The sequence below is a fragment of the Solanum verrucosum genome, unplaced genomic scaffold, assembly GCF_900185275.1.
Source record: "Solanum verrucosum unplaced genomic scaffold, falcon-dt-bn FXZP01000269.1, whole genome shotgun sequence".
NCBI classification, from domain to species: Eukaryota; Viridiplantae; Streptophyta; class Magnoliopsida; order Solanales; family Solanaceae; genus Solanum; species Solanum verrucosum.
Window position 1 is genome coordinate 289,794 of NW_026020334.1, and position 16,315 is coordinate 306,108.

Below are 16,315 nucleotides of genomic sequence, written 5' to 3' on the forward strand. Positions count from 1 at the left end.
ATGAACTGATTCATACGATATACACTGATATACAACCAGTGTATACAAAAACGGGAATTGAGCCTAAGCCCAAAATCAGCAGCGAATTTGGCCCAAGAAGGGCCCAAATTTAATTTCTCCCTACTCTTTAATTATTTAATTATGATTATTTATTGTTTGTTGTGTGATGACCTAACTTTAAAATTGTTAACTAACCTAATTAAATTCCCAAACGATAAGTTATTTTCTTTGTATTGGCTTACTTTTAATACATTCTTTTATTTGTTTTTGTATTCATTTATCTTACTAATCAAATATATTGGCCATATTTTATCTTAATTAAATCTTTTTTTCTTTAAAAGATATGTTTTGAATGCCTCTTCCTTTAATCATCTTGCTTATTTACATGGTTTTAAGTTAACACTTTTCTCAAATGAACCAAAAATAAAAATTGTGTGTGTTCTCTTTTACCAATTGATTTAAAATGGTCTCATGCTTTAATTTATTAAATTGGTTCAAATCATTGTTTTAAAAAATGAATTAAATAAATTTTAATTAATCTAGCTTTATTAAAATTCTAATCGCTTGTATCACAAGCCAAATGTGTCATTATTGAATTCTTTTCTCTAAAAAAGAAAATGTGTCGTTTATCTAATTATTTTTTCAAAATTAATTAAATATTGTAATTTATTTAAATATTCCTATGTTAAATTTCTCAAAATTAGTCAAATCATTTTAAGTCAAATTGCCGGTCAACCGCAAGTTAGCGGGCATTCCGAGGGCCTAACACCTTCTCGGAATGTACATTGAACTTCGAACCCTTTTATTTTCAATTGATTTTATCTGTTTAAATCTTTTGAAAACCTTATAGTTTTTTTCTTGATTTTTACTAAAAAAATGAAGTGGCGACTCTGTTCTTTTGGAAATTCGATTTCTCTTAAATCATAAGTTTAATCGATTTTTCGAAAACTAAGTCATTTTTTCTTTTATCTATATTTTTTAATAAAACAGGTTTAGCCATAATTTGTTTACCTACAAATGTATTGTTGAAAAGCTTCGTTATTATGGAGAATTCTAGGCAATGGAATGTGTCATTGAAGAAGTCAGGAAGAGTATTGATAATAGGTTGTTAGAAGGGGTGTACATTACTGCTATTAGAGGTTATGGAAAGAAGGGGAAAGTTCAACAGGCGGTAGATGCGTTTGAGAAGATGGATTTTTTCAATTATGACCCATCTGTTCATTCGTTTAACACAATCATGAATATATGGTTGAACATGGTTATTTTAAACAAGCCCATAAAGTTTATATGAAAATGCTGGAAAATGGTATTTCTCCTGATGTATATACCTTTACTATTAGGATAAAGTCATTTTGTAGGACAAACCGGCCTCGGGTTGCTTTAAGGCTTTTGAATAACATGATTGATCAAGGATGTGAATTTAATGCAGTCGCATGCTATACAGTAATTGTTGAATTTTATGAAGTGAATTATCGAGTTGAGGCTTGTGAATTGTTTGATGAAATGCTTAGGCTCAGAATAACTCCTAATGTTACTACATTTAATAAGCTTATATGTACACTTTGTAAGAAAGGGGACGTCCAAGGAAGTGAAAGGCTTGTTAACAAGATTCTGAAAAAGGGTGTTTCCAAATAATTTTGTTTACATGTAATCTCTTACTAAAAGGTCTTTATGTAAACGACCAACTACATGAAGCTGCTAGGATGTTGGAAAAGAAGGTTTAAATGCTGATGTAGTCACTTATAACACTATCATATGTTGTTTTATTTAAAAACTCAAAGGTTGCTGAAGCTAAGTCTTACTTGCATAAAATGTTGAACCGCGGATTCGATCCTGATGCGTTCACCTATAACACAATCATTGGTGCATATTGCAAATTGGGTATGATACAGAAAGCTGACAAAATTCTTAATAATGCAGTTTTCAAAGGTTTTGTTCCTGATGTGTTTACTTTCTGCTCCCTTATTTACGGATTATGCCAGGATGGTGACTTCAACAGAGCCAAGAGTTTATTTAATGAAGCCATAGGTAAAGGTATGGAGTCTAATATAATCCTTTATAACACCTTAATTAAGGAAATGTGTCAATTTCTTACCAAACAAACATAATATATTTAAAAATATATATATATGATACACATATATTGCATATATAATTCATTTTTAATACATATTGCAGATTTAACATAGTATTGCTATAAATGGTAATAAATAAAAAGTATCGCTAAAATCCGTAATTATTTATTAAAAGGCACCTATCCAAGTAATTTTTTCTAAATACAATATGGAATCATAATGTTTTTCTAGATGTGATAACCTATAACACAATATTGAATGGACTTTGCAAGCTTAGAACTTCTGATGATGTGATGAAAACCTTCAAAGTCATGGTGGAAAAAAAGTGTGTCCCAAATATAATCACATATAATATACTCATGGAGAGCCTCTGTAAATCTAGAAAGTTTATGAAAGCTTTATAATTACTTGAGGATATTCAAAAGAAGGGATCTTATTCCTGATACAGTGAGTTGTGGCACTCTGATAAATGAGTTTTGTGCGAATGAGGATTTAGATGGAGCGTATGAGTTATTTAGAAGAATGAAAAGGCAATATAAATATTCTAATACTACTGCAACATACAATATATTAATTAGTGCATTTGCTAAAAAGCTGAAAATGGACATGGCAAAGAAGCTTTTTCTTGAGATGAATGAATGTGGCTGTCCTCCTGACAACTACACATACCATTGTATGATAGATGATTTTTGCAAGGTCGACAACACTGAATATGGATACAAGTTTTTGCTTGAAAATTTTTTGAAAAAATTTCTTTCATCAAATGAAACAGTGGGACGAGTGATCAATTACCTATGTGTGAAGAACATGCTACTCGATGCCGTTGGTATCATTCATCTCATGGTGCAGAACGGTGTTGTCCCTGATGTGGTTTACATAACTTTTGAAGCAGATAAAAAGGATGTGGCGGCTCATAAGATCGTTTTGGAAGACTTGCTGAAGAAGAATCATATCACCTATTATGCCTATGAACTTTCATACGATGGGATAAGGGACAAAATGATTTTGAAGAAATTATCAATGAAGGTTTGCCCTATTTAAAGAATTACCTTTTTCTCAAATACTAGAGTACACATAAACACTACAAACTAAAAAGACTTTTGCTTGGATACATATATTTGTATTAATAATGTACAAATATTTTAGGCCATGGTGGAACAAGTAAAGTGATTCAACTAGCTATTCAATTAGTAATGAATTGGTAACAACTAACTGGTAAATGAACCGTTTTACAAATTTCAATAGGTTAAGCCTTAACGTGTTTTTTGGGTAAGATTGCTAGTTGTTTGGTAAATGAATATTCTTTCGATTTTCTTACTGTTTCTTTTTTCCTTTTGTGGTTAAAATGTTAGTGAAGCATGTTTGTGATTTCTGGAAGAAAAAGGCGACACATTTGTTTTCAAAGACCTGATTAAATAGTTGTTATCGTTGAAAGTTGGATATATAAAAAATTAAGGGGAATAAACTAATCTCGGAGATAGTCTATCAGGTGAAATGATTGTATGTTTGACCGATTTCAGTTGAAAATTGTTTTTTTTTAAAAATTATTTGGGTAATATCTTCTCTGAGATACTTCTCTAGATTCTTTTTCCAAAATGTCACAATATAACTTACAAAAATAGCTATCTAAACACATGTTAGTCTACTTACGTTCTTCTAGAAAACCTTGAGTTTAGTCTTAAAATTTTCCAGAAGATTTTCGAAAACACACCTGACTTATTCTGCATGCAACAATGATTGAAAGATGGAGGATTAAGTGAATGAAAATTAATTTTCCCTATTATTTTGTCTTGAGGGAGGAAAATGGAAAATTGAGTTATTACTCTGGGCTGCAATGTATGAGAAACAATGACACATGCCTTTTGCAATCCAATGACCTTTTACATTGTTTTAATTTTAAATGCAAAGTAAGAATGCTCAAAGCGAAGAAAAATGGGAACAAAAATAGTGTTCAACTTTATTCCCAGAGATCCAATTGCGGTCACCGACCTTCTGATAGATCACTTGAAAGAAAAAGTGTAAAGGATAAACAAAACTATAATCTATTGGATTAAGATTCCATTTTATTCAGAAGATCAATGAAAGTTAATTCAACTATAAATTTGACATGTAAACGAAATTGGCGCATTGAGATACCATTAGTACTGTTAAGCGGGTTTGCCCACAGCTAAGAAGTCTAGTTGTTTTAACTTTTTTTGCTCCTTTCTTCTGTACACAGAGAAAATTTGCACCAATATCTTGTTCATGAATGTTGACACCCAATTTTGATCTTCCACAATATAAATTAATCATCGAGTTTCTTCAATTTCAAACAATCTAAAATAATTAGTTTTAGAAAAAATCAAAAAAATTAGTTTGCAATTTATTTTCAAATAGTTTTGTCGCCTAGTTTTATGTAATTTTTGAATAATATGTATGTTTTATATAATAATGTATATAATTAGTACATTTTATGAATATTCGAAAATCGTCTCAAAAAAATTTTGTTTTAATTAATTATTTGGTCATTTAGCTTAGTTATATAATAGTTTATATTTTTAAACTAATTAGTTTATAACTAAGTTTATTATTTTATTTCGTTAAGATTAAGAAACTCATTAATTAATGGAAAAATCACACCATATACACATTTAAGAGACAATATTACGAGTTTTAAATCTACTATTAAAAAAATTCTTACTTATAACAATTTAATTACGGGTTATAACATATCAATTAAATTTAACTTTATTTAAAAATCAATTAAAATTTACTTTATTAAATGATTAATCTTTTTATATTTTTATATTATTAATTATTTAATTATATTGATTGCAATTCCTTTTATATAATTAATAGGTGAGAGAAATAATATTAATGAGAGAGAATCAATTTGTAATTATCTATTACACCTTTTAAGGGATTTTTTAACTTATTCAAAAAACTTTTATTTATTAATGACTATTGGGGGCTTTAATTTTTTAAAATAAATAAATTTATCACCGTATATTTTAACATGTAATTTTCTCTCTCTTTAATCTTTTTTTTTTTTTTTTGCTTTTCTTGATTTTTTTTTTATTTGAAAATTTTATATTGTTTTTTTTAATCTAATTTTTTTAGAATTAAGAATTCTATATTTTGAAATTTTGATTTCATTTTTTATTTTAATTAAACTAAAACTTGATTTCTTGAGAAAAAAAAATTGTTTTACTTAAGTTTTGAACTTGTTTTTGGTGTGTTTTTCTATATCTAAAATACTGTTTTGTTGGTGAAATAAGTATATTTAATTCTGAAATTTGTTGATATATATAGATAATATGAGATCATAAAATCTTTAATAAGGATTTCTTAAGTTTTAACTTAAATATGATAAAAAAAAAAATCACACTTGAATACGGAATATAAATTGAAGAGAGAGGAAAATATAGAACTTGTATTAATTATTGCAGTTTAGACTTTTAATTACATGTTTTGATTTTTGGGTGATGTATATTTCTTTTGCTACAATTTCTGACAACAATATATAATATGCATTGTTTTACAGCCAGAATTATTCTTCCCAGATTTATACCCGTTGGATACTAATATTATACATTTTTATTTTTTGTCTTTGTTCTAAAATTTCAAGTTGGATACCAAGTGTATATAAATTGGATAAAACATTAACTTGTTTTAGATTGTTTAATTTGGTTGAAATATCAGTTACATTTTGTTTTTTTCATTTTCAAGTGGATATATGTTGGATACCAATTGAATACAACATTAACTTGTTTTGGTTGTCTAATTTGATTGAAATCTCAACCACATGTTAATTTTTCAATTTTCCAATGGGATATCAATTCAATACTAAATTTATACAAATTGGATACAATATTAACTAGTTTTACGTTGGCTATTTCAATTGAAATCTCAATTAAATGTTTTTTTTTCAATTTTACCACTGGGACGTCAATTGGATACCAAATGTATACCAATTTCATATTAAGATTTGACTTAATTTTTCTAGTCAATATCAATCGCATACAAACATTACCTAATTTTTTAGTATACATTTGAAAAACACTGAATACACAAATGATTAACTAGCACACATAATAAATATTCTGAAATTATAATTCATTAACTTAAAAGACAAAATAAATCAAAATATGAGTTTGCCACAGTAAAATAACCAAATAAAAATAAAAATAAATTGTGTCGTTTTTTCAGAAAGGTAATTTGAACATGTCTTCCTATTGTATTCCTTCCGACGACATGTACTGCACGTAATCTTAGACCTCTTGAATTTCAAATCAGCAAATCATTTACAAGTTGTGGTCTCCCTACAGTTTTTTTGAACCAGGCGACAATAATTTCTGCTCCGACACTTTTTGAATTGCATATTTTTCTGTTTCATCATAAATTATTGTGTCAATATTATATCATACAAAAGTACAAATAACTTTTATACATATGTTATATCAATATACAAATTTCATACCATTTTTATGCTTACAAAATTCATACAAAAGTAAAAATACATATGTTATTTTAAAACAATTTCATATGTTATTACAGAATACAAAAGTAAAAACACATATGTTATATCAGTATACAAATTTCATACAATTCTTATTCACACATTTCTTACCTATTTCATGCCAAAAATTATCAATTATTCATATCAGGATCATGCTACTAGAAAACCAAAATAATTCCAACTTAGAATTATTAATTGTCATTTCTTTAATAAACAGTATACCAAATTCATTACATTATTATTCTCAAAATTCATTACAATATAATGCCAAAAAAAAAATTTCAATCAAACCAAAAAATCGTACCAAAACATTATCGATTGTCATACATGCTTGGTAGTATAAGTATACAAATTTCAAAGAAAAAAATTATCTATTTTTTTAACCAAAAATATACCAAAAAAAATGCGTCAGACAAATAATGAACAAATTCAATGTTCATACCAAAATATAACATTATACATTTTTTTAAAAAGGCCATAATTCAAATTATTATACACAACAAAAAATCTGAAATCAGTATATAAATTTCATATAATTATTATGCACATTTTTCATACCTATTTCATGCCAAAATTATACCTATTTCATGACATAAATCGTCACTTTTTCACAGCAAAATCATGCCACTATAATACCAAAATAATAGCACTTTTAACTATTAATTGTCATTTATTAGACAAATAGTATATGAAATTCATTCAAATATAATTCTAAAATCGTACCAACATGGTATAACCAATATACCAAATTCAAATAAATTTTATGTAATTTTTTAACCAGAAACATAGAAAAAAATGAATGTTCAAACAAAAATCTATACCAATTTCAAACAAATTTTATGTAATTTCAAAAGTGAATATTCATACCAAAAACGCCATAATTAAAACTATTATTCACAAAAAAAATCTGAATATATTTTTTTCCAGAATCATTGTTCATAATTTTTTTGAACCTTTGGTTTGTATTACATTACAAATAAAAAATCGCAAAGAACACTAACCTGAAGGATCCCATCTACCACCATGTTTTATTAATACTAATAAGAAGCCGTCCAGAAAATAAAGATTATTGAATAAAAACGAATATGAATTAGATGAGAGTGACAAGATTTCTGGAAAAAAATCGAAGAGAGAGAAACGTGGAAGAAAATGGATGAAATCAAAATTTTTAATTAATTTAAACAAATTAGAGTGAAATAAGGAAACTAAATATTCTTAATTAGTTTGAATTTCCTTAATTTATGCTAATTAGTAATTATCTTCAATCAATTCAAATTTAATTAACACACTTATTTTCGTTTTTTTACCCTTTTTTTTTTCAGAAACGAATTATTTTATTTTTTTATCTTTTTATTTTTTTCAAAACAAATTTTTACAATTATTTTTAAAAAGTTTTTTTTTAAGAAACTGTTACAGCCTGAAATTTTTTATTGTTACAACTTGAAAGTTTAATTCTACTGCTATAACTTGAAAATATTAGTCTAATATATGTCATATATGAAATTTTCACTTAATTAATTTATGTTAATTAATCTTGTTCAAGTTTTAGCCAAATTCACTGATTAAATTCCATTTGGCTACATTTTAAATTCATTTGGTCATTTGTTTGATTACAATTTTCTGATAAACTCCTTAACTTAGACCAAGATTTGGGCTCTTTTCTAACTCTTTAGAAAAAAATGGCATAGCATGACAACCTATAGACTTTATTGACAATAAATAGCCACTTTAAACTTTTTAGCAAAAAAAAGATTTTGTTAATATTTATTTGGCATTAAATAGCCACATTCTTTTTTTAAAAAAAATTAATTTTTTCCTTATTTTCTCTTTCTATTTCCTAGCAGTAAGCAACATTTGCTTTTATTGTTCATTTTCCCCCTCTCCTTATAATTTGTCAATAAAAAAAATACTGTATTTTTCAATTCTCTCTTTCTTCCCTTTTTTTTTCTCCCTCTTTCAAGTTTAGGATTTTTATCTTCTTCTCTAAAACATTTCCATTAATGATCAATCACAACATTAATTCTTCACAATAAGTAACTCAAATCATACCAATTTTTTATATATTGATTATCTGGGTTATTTTTAAAAAAAGTTGAGATTTTATACATTTTTTATCTTGTAGTTGGATGCAAGATTTTTTATTTTTACAAATTTTCGTATTTGTATTATAACCCTAAAAATTGCAATGTTTCGTGATTTCTGGAATTGACGTTTTTCCAATTTTTAATAAATAATTAATTAATATATTTATGACATTTTTTGAAAATATTAAATTTCATTGATTGAATCTGATAATGCAAACAAATGTATACCAATTTATAAACGAATATGGACGAATGTATCAAATACAAATGTATACCTATGCAAATTTGAAAGATATTAATGCAAATAAATGTATACCAATTTATTATGAATACGAACAAATGTATCCAATACAAATGTAAAATTAGAAAGATATTAATGCAACCAAATGTATATCAATTTATAAATGAATATGGACGAGTGTATCCAATACAAATGTATACCTATGTAAAATTTGAAAGATATTAATGCAAATAAATATAAATGTATACCAATTTATTATGAATACCAACAAATGTATCCAAATACAAATGTATACCAATCTATTAGATGAATATGGATTAATGAATACCAATGCAAACAAATGTATACAAATTTGTTAAGTGAATATAGATTGAGTTCAAAGGAAAAATAATTGATAGTAATTTTAAGAAAAGATATAATTCTAAATAATAATTTGCTAGTTTTAAGTGGAAATGTTTGGAAGACAGAATAGAGATGGTATTAATTTTCTTTTATTAATTTAAAAAATGCGAAATAATTTGAAAGGAGAAAGTTTTGAATAATTTTTTGCTAGTTTTAAGGAGAAGTGGTTGGAAGTTAGAAGAGAGGTGAATTAATTTTTCTTTTATTATTTTAAAAAATACGTAATAATTTGAAAGGAGAGAGATAATTCTAGGGTCATGGTTGGAAGTTAGAAGAGAGATGATATTAAATATCTTTTATTATTTTAAAAAAATGTCAATATATTGCTTTTAGGCTATTATGTGCCAAATTTTTATTTGTTTAGTAATTGCTAATTAATATTAGGCTATATGTTGCCAATTATATACACTTGTCTATCTGTGTCAATTCCTCGCTTAAAAACTTTTTAAGCAACCCAATAATTCCACATCAACCCAACACTTATGAGCAACCCATTCCCCATTCTCAAATGGAGAACTTTCACATATAGCCACTCAAAAATATCCCAATTACTCTCCATGTCTATAGTTTGATAATTACAATTCGTAGCTACATGTTATATGGAGGAGAGAGGCGAGAGAGAGAGGGAAAATAGTGGGAGAAAGGTGAATTGCATATGTATATAGGTTAGATAATTGTATATTATACATATGTATTTGTATATATGGCAAACAAGATTGGGAGAGGGAGGAGAGAGGCGAGCGAGAGAGGGCAGAGAGTGAGAGAGAGGTGAATTATATATGTATATAGGTTAGATAATTGTATATTATACATATGTATTTATATATTCTGGCGAATTATACAAATACAAACGTGACTAATTATACAAACTCGAAGTCAGCCCGCGTAATTAATGTATAATGTTAGTCGTGAGTGGTAATTATAACAAACTATAGCTATGATAAGTAATTAAGTAGTATAAATTTGCTTAACCGCGTAATTTTTCCTTCTCAAATTCAGCAGCCATTTGTCCCAATTAACCCGATCTAGCCGATCAAAACAACCAACAACAGCGACACGTACGACCCAACTCGACCCGACCCGACCTCGTAGCTTGTTTTCTTCACGAACAACACAACAAACCCAACGCGAAAACAGTACCAAAACGACGCCTTACGCTCTTCCTCCTCAACAAGAACAACAAACCCGTATGCGACCCCATAGCCGACCAAAATCCAGAAATCCAGCAAAAGCCAGCAGCTTTAAGGACAACAACAACAGTGAGCGGCGTTTCACAGTAACGTTCACAATGTCAACATCGGCAGCAACCTCTAAATGGCGTCAACAGTACATCATCACGTCTCTTTTCCCCTTTTTTTCTAGAAAAATCTAAAAGCAATAACAACCCATCCCTTGCCTTGAAAATAGGCGTAGGAATTCAAAAATCCATTGGAATTCCGCCCGTTTCCCCCAATTTCCGTCTATATATTCATCTCTTTCATTCGCTCTTTAAAAAAAATAAAATTGGACATTAAAAGAGAAATACACAGCCTGGAGAAGTAAAAAAAAAAAACATAGTTTGAGTGAGTCTCTTCTATTCGAATTTGTTTTATTTTCTGGAGCTCATCGAAATCAGCTCACAGTGGTGGTAGTTTTTCGTGGTTAAGCTCGTCGCTGCCCCCGAAAAAGTAACATTCCTTTTCTGATTTTAGTTTCTTTTGTCATGAATTAAGGGTTGCTTAGTTTCATGATTTGGGGTTGTGATCTTTCCGTTCAAATTATTTGATTCCGTTCCTCGTCTTAAACATGATTGTTTTCATTTAGTTACAAGATTTGGTTTCTTCCTGTTTGCCCCTCTCTATTTCTAATGTTACCTCTGTTAATTTTGTTCTGTTTCCTGTGGGATTTCTCAAGTGTTGTTGCTCTACGCCATGGTTTTGCTTCTTATTTGAGTTTTGTCATATTCATAGCATGTCTCAATATTTATGGATTTTTCAAAGAGTGTTCCTATCTATATTTAACTTTTCGGAATGTCAGAATGATAGTAGCCATGAAAGTTTAAAAGTGCTTAACCTCGGAGGATAGACCAACACCCAGTAGCGTTACTATCAGCTAGTATTTTATTTGGAGTCTAAGTTTATGATCTTTATACTTGTAGTCACCTCAAGCTTGGTTAATTTCTTGAAATCCATGTCGTGCACTTTTTTTTTGAAATTCTAAGTGTTGATGTATGTTTCTTTTTTCCTAAACTATGCAATATTTGTTTTTAAATAGTCACATGAGTTTATGTGTAACCAAGGCTAGCTTAGCTCTCTGTTTCAACTTTAGTGCAGCCAATCTTTTGGCATTTTGTTATTAGTAGATAAAAGTAAGTTTAAATACTGTTTGAGATGAGTTTCTTCTTTCGTATTAACCAACTTCCTTCCCCTGACATCTTCTTTGGAGATTAGTATCATCTTGTTCAACTTTTTATTTGGTTAACTATAGATTAACATTGTTCCAATTGTGTTAATTGTCTACCACTTATTTTTGGGGGTCTATCTGCATGAGTTTAAATATTATCTTTCATATTTTATTATTTGGTCTTAGTCTAGCATTCAGAGATCTATTGGGTTTCATATTAGTACTATGGGTTTGTATCAAAGATTTGAGAAATCTATTTGTGATACATGGAATGAGTGATAATGAAAATGTTAATGGCTTTCAGCTAATCTGATTTTGTGAGTTGCAACAACTTACGCTTTTCTCATCTTTAGCCGCACTACACAATGCTATTCCTTATTCTTTGTTTTCATTGCATGCATTGTTGATCCGAGTCTATTTTGGAATCCACCCTTGCATACCGTTGAGTTTCGAGTCAACCCCATCTTGTTCGAAGGGCTGGAAATTGATCACAGGTCTCGTAAAGCAAAAAAAATGGGTTGTATACATTCGATATACACTGATATACAACAAGTGTATACAAAACGAAAATTGAGCCAAGAGCCCAAATCAATAGCGAATTTGGCCTAAAAAGGGGCCCAAAATCATCATCTCCTTCACTATCCTAATTTATTCAAGAACAACTTTCACATATAGCAAACACAAAATTCATATTTGTATGTTATAGCAAAGTTTGCATAATTGCGCTCCATAACAAACATATATATGTATAATTCGCTATAAAATTGAGCCAAGAGCCCAAATCAATAGCGAATTTGGCCTAAAAAGGGGCCCAAATTCATCATCTCCTTCACTATCCTAATTTATTCAAGAGCAACTTTCACATATAGCAACACAAAATTCATATTTGTATGCTATAACAAAGTTTGCATAATTGTGCTCCATAGCAAACATATATATGTATAATTCGCCATAGATATACAAAAAAAAAATAGTTGTATAATTCGCTATACATATACAAAGAAAGCAGTTGTATACAAAAGATCAATTGTATAATTTATGTATGTATAAAACGAGAAAGAGAGAAAGACAAAACAAAACTGGGCAGAAAAATATTTGTATTATATAATTATAAGTGTATAGGACAAAGATATATGTATTTGCATGTGTATATACAATTTTCTCTCGCTTTATACAAACATAAGTGCAATTTATACATTTCGTTTCTGTTTGTATAAAGTGAGAGAGGCGAGTGAGCGAGCGAGTTCTGGGAGAGTGGCAAGCGAGATCTGGGAGAGGGGAGAGAGGGGAACGAAAATATATGTATACATACAATTTTCTCTTGCTTTATACAAACAGAAGTGCAATTTATACATTTCGTTTCTGTTTGTATAAAGTGAGAGAGGTGAGTGAGCGAGCGGGATCTGGGAGAGTGGCGAGCGAGATCTGGGAGAGGGGAGAGAGGGGAACGAAAATATATGTATATATACAATTTTCTCTTGCTTTATACAAACACAAACGCATTTTATACATTTGCGTTTTTGTATAAAGTGAGAGAGGTGAGCGAGACTGCCACCAAACGAGTTTGGCGAGCGAGATTCCACCAGGGAGAGTGGCGAAAATAGCAATAGTTTGCTATAGGGTACAATTAAATTACAGGATATTTATAACATTTAATTTGAATTAATAGTTTGCTATTATATACAATTTTCCCTTTATTCAATTGTGATTATTTATTGTTTTTTTTTATTTAACCCTAACTTTAAATAACATAATTGAATTCCCCAAAAGATGAACTATATTCTTTATGTTAGTTTATTTTAATAAAATTTTATTTTTTCTCAACTCTTGTATTTTTATTTTAATCAAATATATTTAGTCAAAACTTTTTACTTATTCTTCAATTAATTTTAAATAGTTTTTATGTTTTAATTGACCAAATTGGTTTAAATTATAATTTTTAAAAATGATTCAATTTTTTTTTAATTAATCTAGTTTCTGTTAAAATTCTAATCACTTGTCTTTGATCCAAATGTTTCAATTAAGGTCCCCTTCACTTAAAAAATCAAAAAATATTCTTTGTTTAACTATTTTTTCAAGTTAATATTATAAATTATTTTTATAATCATTTTTCCAAAAAATAGTCAAATATTTAATCTAAGTCGTAGGATAACCGCGTGTTAGCGTACACTTCAAGTGCTTTAAAAACCTTCTTGAAGTGTAAATGAGAATCACTTATCCATTTTCTCTTAATTTTTAAAGGCTTAATCTGTTAAGGTCTTTTTAAATTATAAGTTTTCTTAATTTCTTTAAAAAATTAAGTGGCGACGCTTTTCTAAGTATTTTTCCTAAATTGTTTTATACTTAGAACATTTCAAAAAGTAATTTTTCTAACGATACTAAAATTACGGCATAACAATGGAAACATTCTACCTCCAGTCACTTGATCATTGATGGGAATCAAACGAAGGTAACATTGAGCCACAATTTGTGAGAAGGGATTTGCAATACAGGATTGAAACTTTGCTGTATCAAAGTCATGTTACAAGAGCAATGTAGCTGTGGAGTCATGAACAAGCCATTAGTGCAAAAACAGTTGCATAAATTAGTGACAGTACCTGAAAACATTGGACTATGAAGAGAGGGTGGGTTTAGTCGCAATGTTTCATGGCAAAGTCAATGCTTAATCGTCCAATGATGTTTCCCAAGTCTCTCTGAGGGATGTCACCTGGATGCAACTCTCAGTACTCTTAGGATCAGGTAATTTAACAACATGATTCTTTCTTCTTCAGCATCCAAAAATGTAAAACTCAGCTGTAAAGAACCTTCTGTTCGCAATGTAAGCTGATAAAAGAGGAAATCCAAGCTTGCGTCTTATATAGATTTGTTGGAAATTTCACCATAATATTAAATTCTTTTTATCTATAATCAGATACTGTAAAGTGTAAAGAAGTCTGAAGATCTTAGAACAATATCAAAGTCATTTCTATGATTAGATATTGTAGAGAATCTCATGATGAGTGTTCTATATCACTTTCAGGGGTTTCTTCCTGAAATGTCATGCATCCGTTCCCCCACCCCGGGGGTTGTAATGAATATATCATACATACATTGAGGGAGTGATGAGAGTGAAAGGCATTTTCTGGTCTGTCCACCAAAATATTAATAGCAGTTGTTTGTATTTTCTGATGCGGCTCATGATTTTCCCTTGTTGATGACTTTTACAGAGGTCCTAGCAGAGGATGCTTCTATAGAGATTATACAGCTAACGACCTAAGCGCAGATGTGCATCTAAAAGGTGGGAAAAGCCCTGATCCCTATACTGATTACCATTTTTCATTTTACTATAGAGAATTTTCTTGGCCATCCCATGGGCTGTGCTTGTTGGTACGTGTTTCCCCAGATATAGTTTTTATTTATTTATCAGGTATCTAGTTATGTAAGCAATAACTGTCTCGTTTTCATCGTCCTCTATACTGGTTTCCTAGGATGCCTGTTTGATGAGTCAGTGGCGGAGCCAGGAATTTCACGAAGGATGTCCAAAAAAAGGGGGGAAAAGTTGTTGCTAGTGAGAACTTAGGGCTCTTTCAAGACATCTAAAACCACTAGGCTACAACACCTTTTTTTGTTAAGGGTGTTCAAAATATGTTATTTAATCACTTCGTGTATCATTTTACTTATATATAAGGTATTATTTTCTGACGAATTGGACACCCTCACTATGGGGTAGCTACGCCCCTGTTTGATCATTGTACTAGTTTGAGAAACAAGTCTTTCAGTACTGTAAAAAAAACAAGTGTTTGCGTAGATGAATTTTCATGCTTGTGCTAGAAAACTAAATATAGGCTGCACGCTTAAATGCTTGGGGTCGCAATGAGACCGGCCTGGCCAATGTAAACATGAGTGAGGTAGGCAAGTGAGTTCTTAGGCGGTGCAGGGTGGGATGGGTGAATTTCAGTTTTTGAATTAAAAAATGTGGCAAAAATACCTAAACAGGCTTTAGGTATTTTACTCGTTTAGCTCTCTTGGTCTCTGAAACCTAATGAAAAGCTCAGTCTTTTGGAAATCCTCTTGGTCTAGTGATGAGAGTGCAACCCGTGAGGTATGAGATAACCATGCATCACGAGTTTGAACCTTGCTGCGGACAAAAGTTTGGTATTTAACTGGAGAAAGGGTAGAGGGGTTGGTCCATTATCCACAAAGTTTTGAATTGTCCGACAGCCGGTCCTGGGAGATTTTTTTAAACATAAAATAAGCCTCAGTTCTGGAAAGCAAATATTTGAAGCCATGCTGCTGCCAAGTAGTAACATTCTCTACTTTCCTCAAAGTCATGCTTGACAATAGCAGTTCTTCCCTTGGTTTATTTTCACGACTTCATTCCTTCCTTTTTTGATGTTGTAATAAGACCAGCTTCTTTGTTTTCTCTGTATTATTTTATGTTTTTTTTGTGACTTACTTTTGTTTGACCTAAGTTTGTTTGTAGTGGTAGATGTTAGGATTTTCCCTTTATTATTTTGGTGTTGACGTTTGAGTTGAATTTTGTTTTTGATGGGCAGCTTGTGTGAGAAAGTTGGTGAGGGTATCAATCGTAGAGAGATCCTGCGTTTTGGGGTGTTAAACATATAAGGTTTTCTTTTCTTTTCTTTTAACTATA

At 29.7% G+C, this 16,315-nt stretch overlaps 1 protein-coding gene and 1 pseudogene across 1 annotated transcript in view; both read left to right on the forward strand.

Annotated features, from left to right (window-relative positions):
* The window catches only part of LOC125836845 (putative pentatricopeptide repeat-containing protein At1g74580), a 127,646-nt gene extending 113,484 nt beyond the window's left edge, over positions 1-14,162 (forward strand). Inside the window, exon 3 of the mRNA XM_049516001.1 lies at positions 14,132-14,162. The gene's annotated coding sequence lies outside the window, so the exon portion shown is untranslated. The remainder of the gene's footprint in view (positions 1-14,131) is intronic.
* LOC125836838 (putative pentatricopeptide repeat-containing protein At1g74580) overlaps positions 1-14,299 on the forward strand; it is a 25,583-nt pseudogene extending 11,284 nt beyond the window's left edge.
* The last annotated feature ends 2,016 nt before the right edge of the window (positions 14,300-16,315 follow it).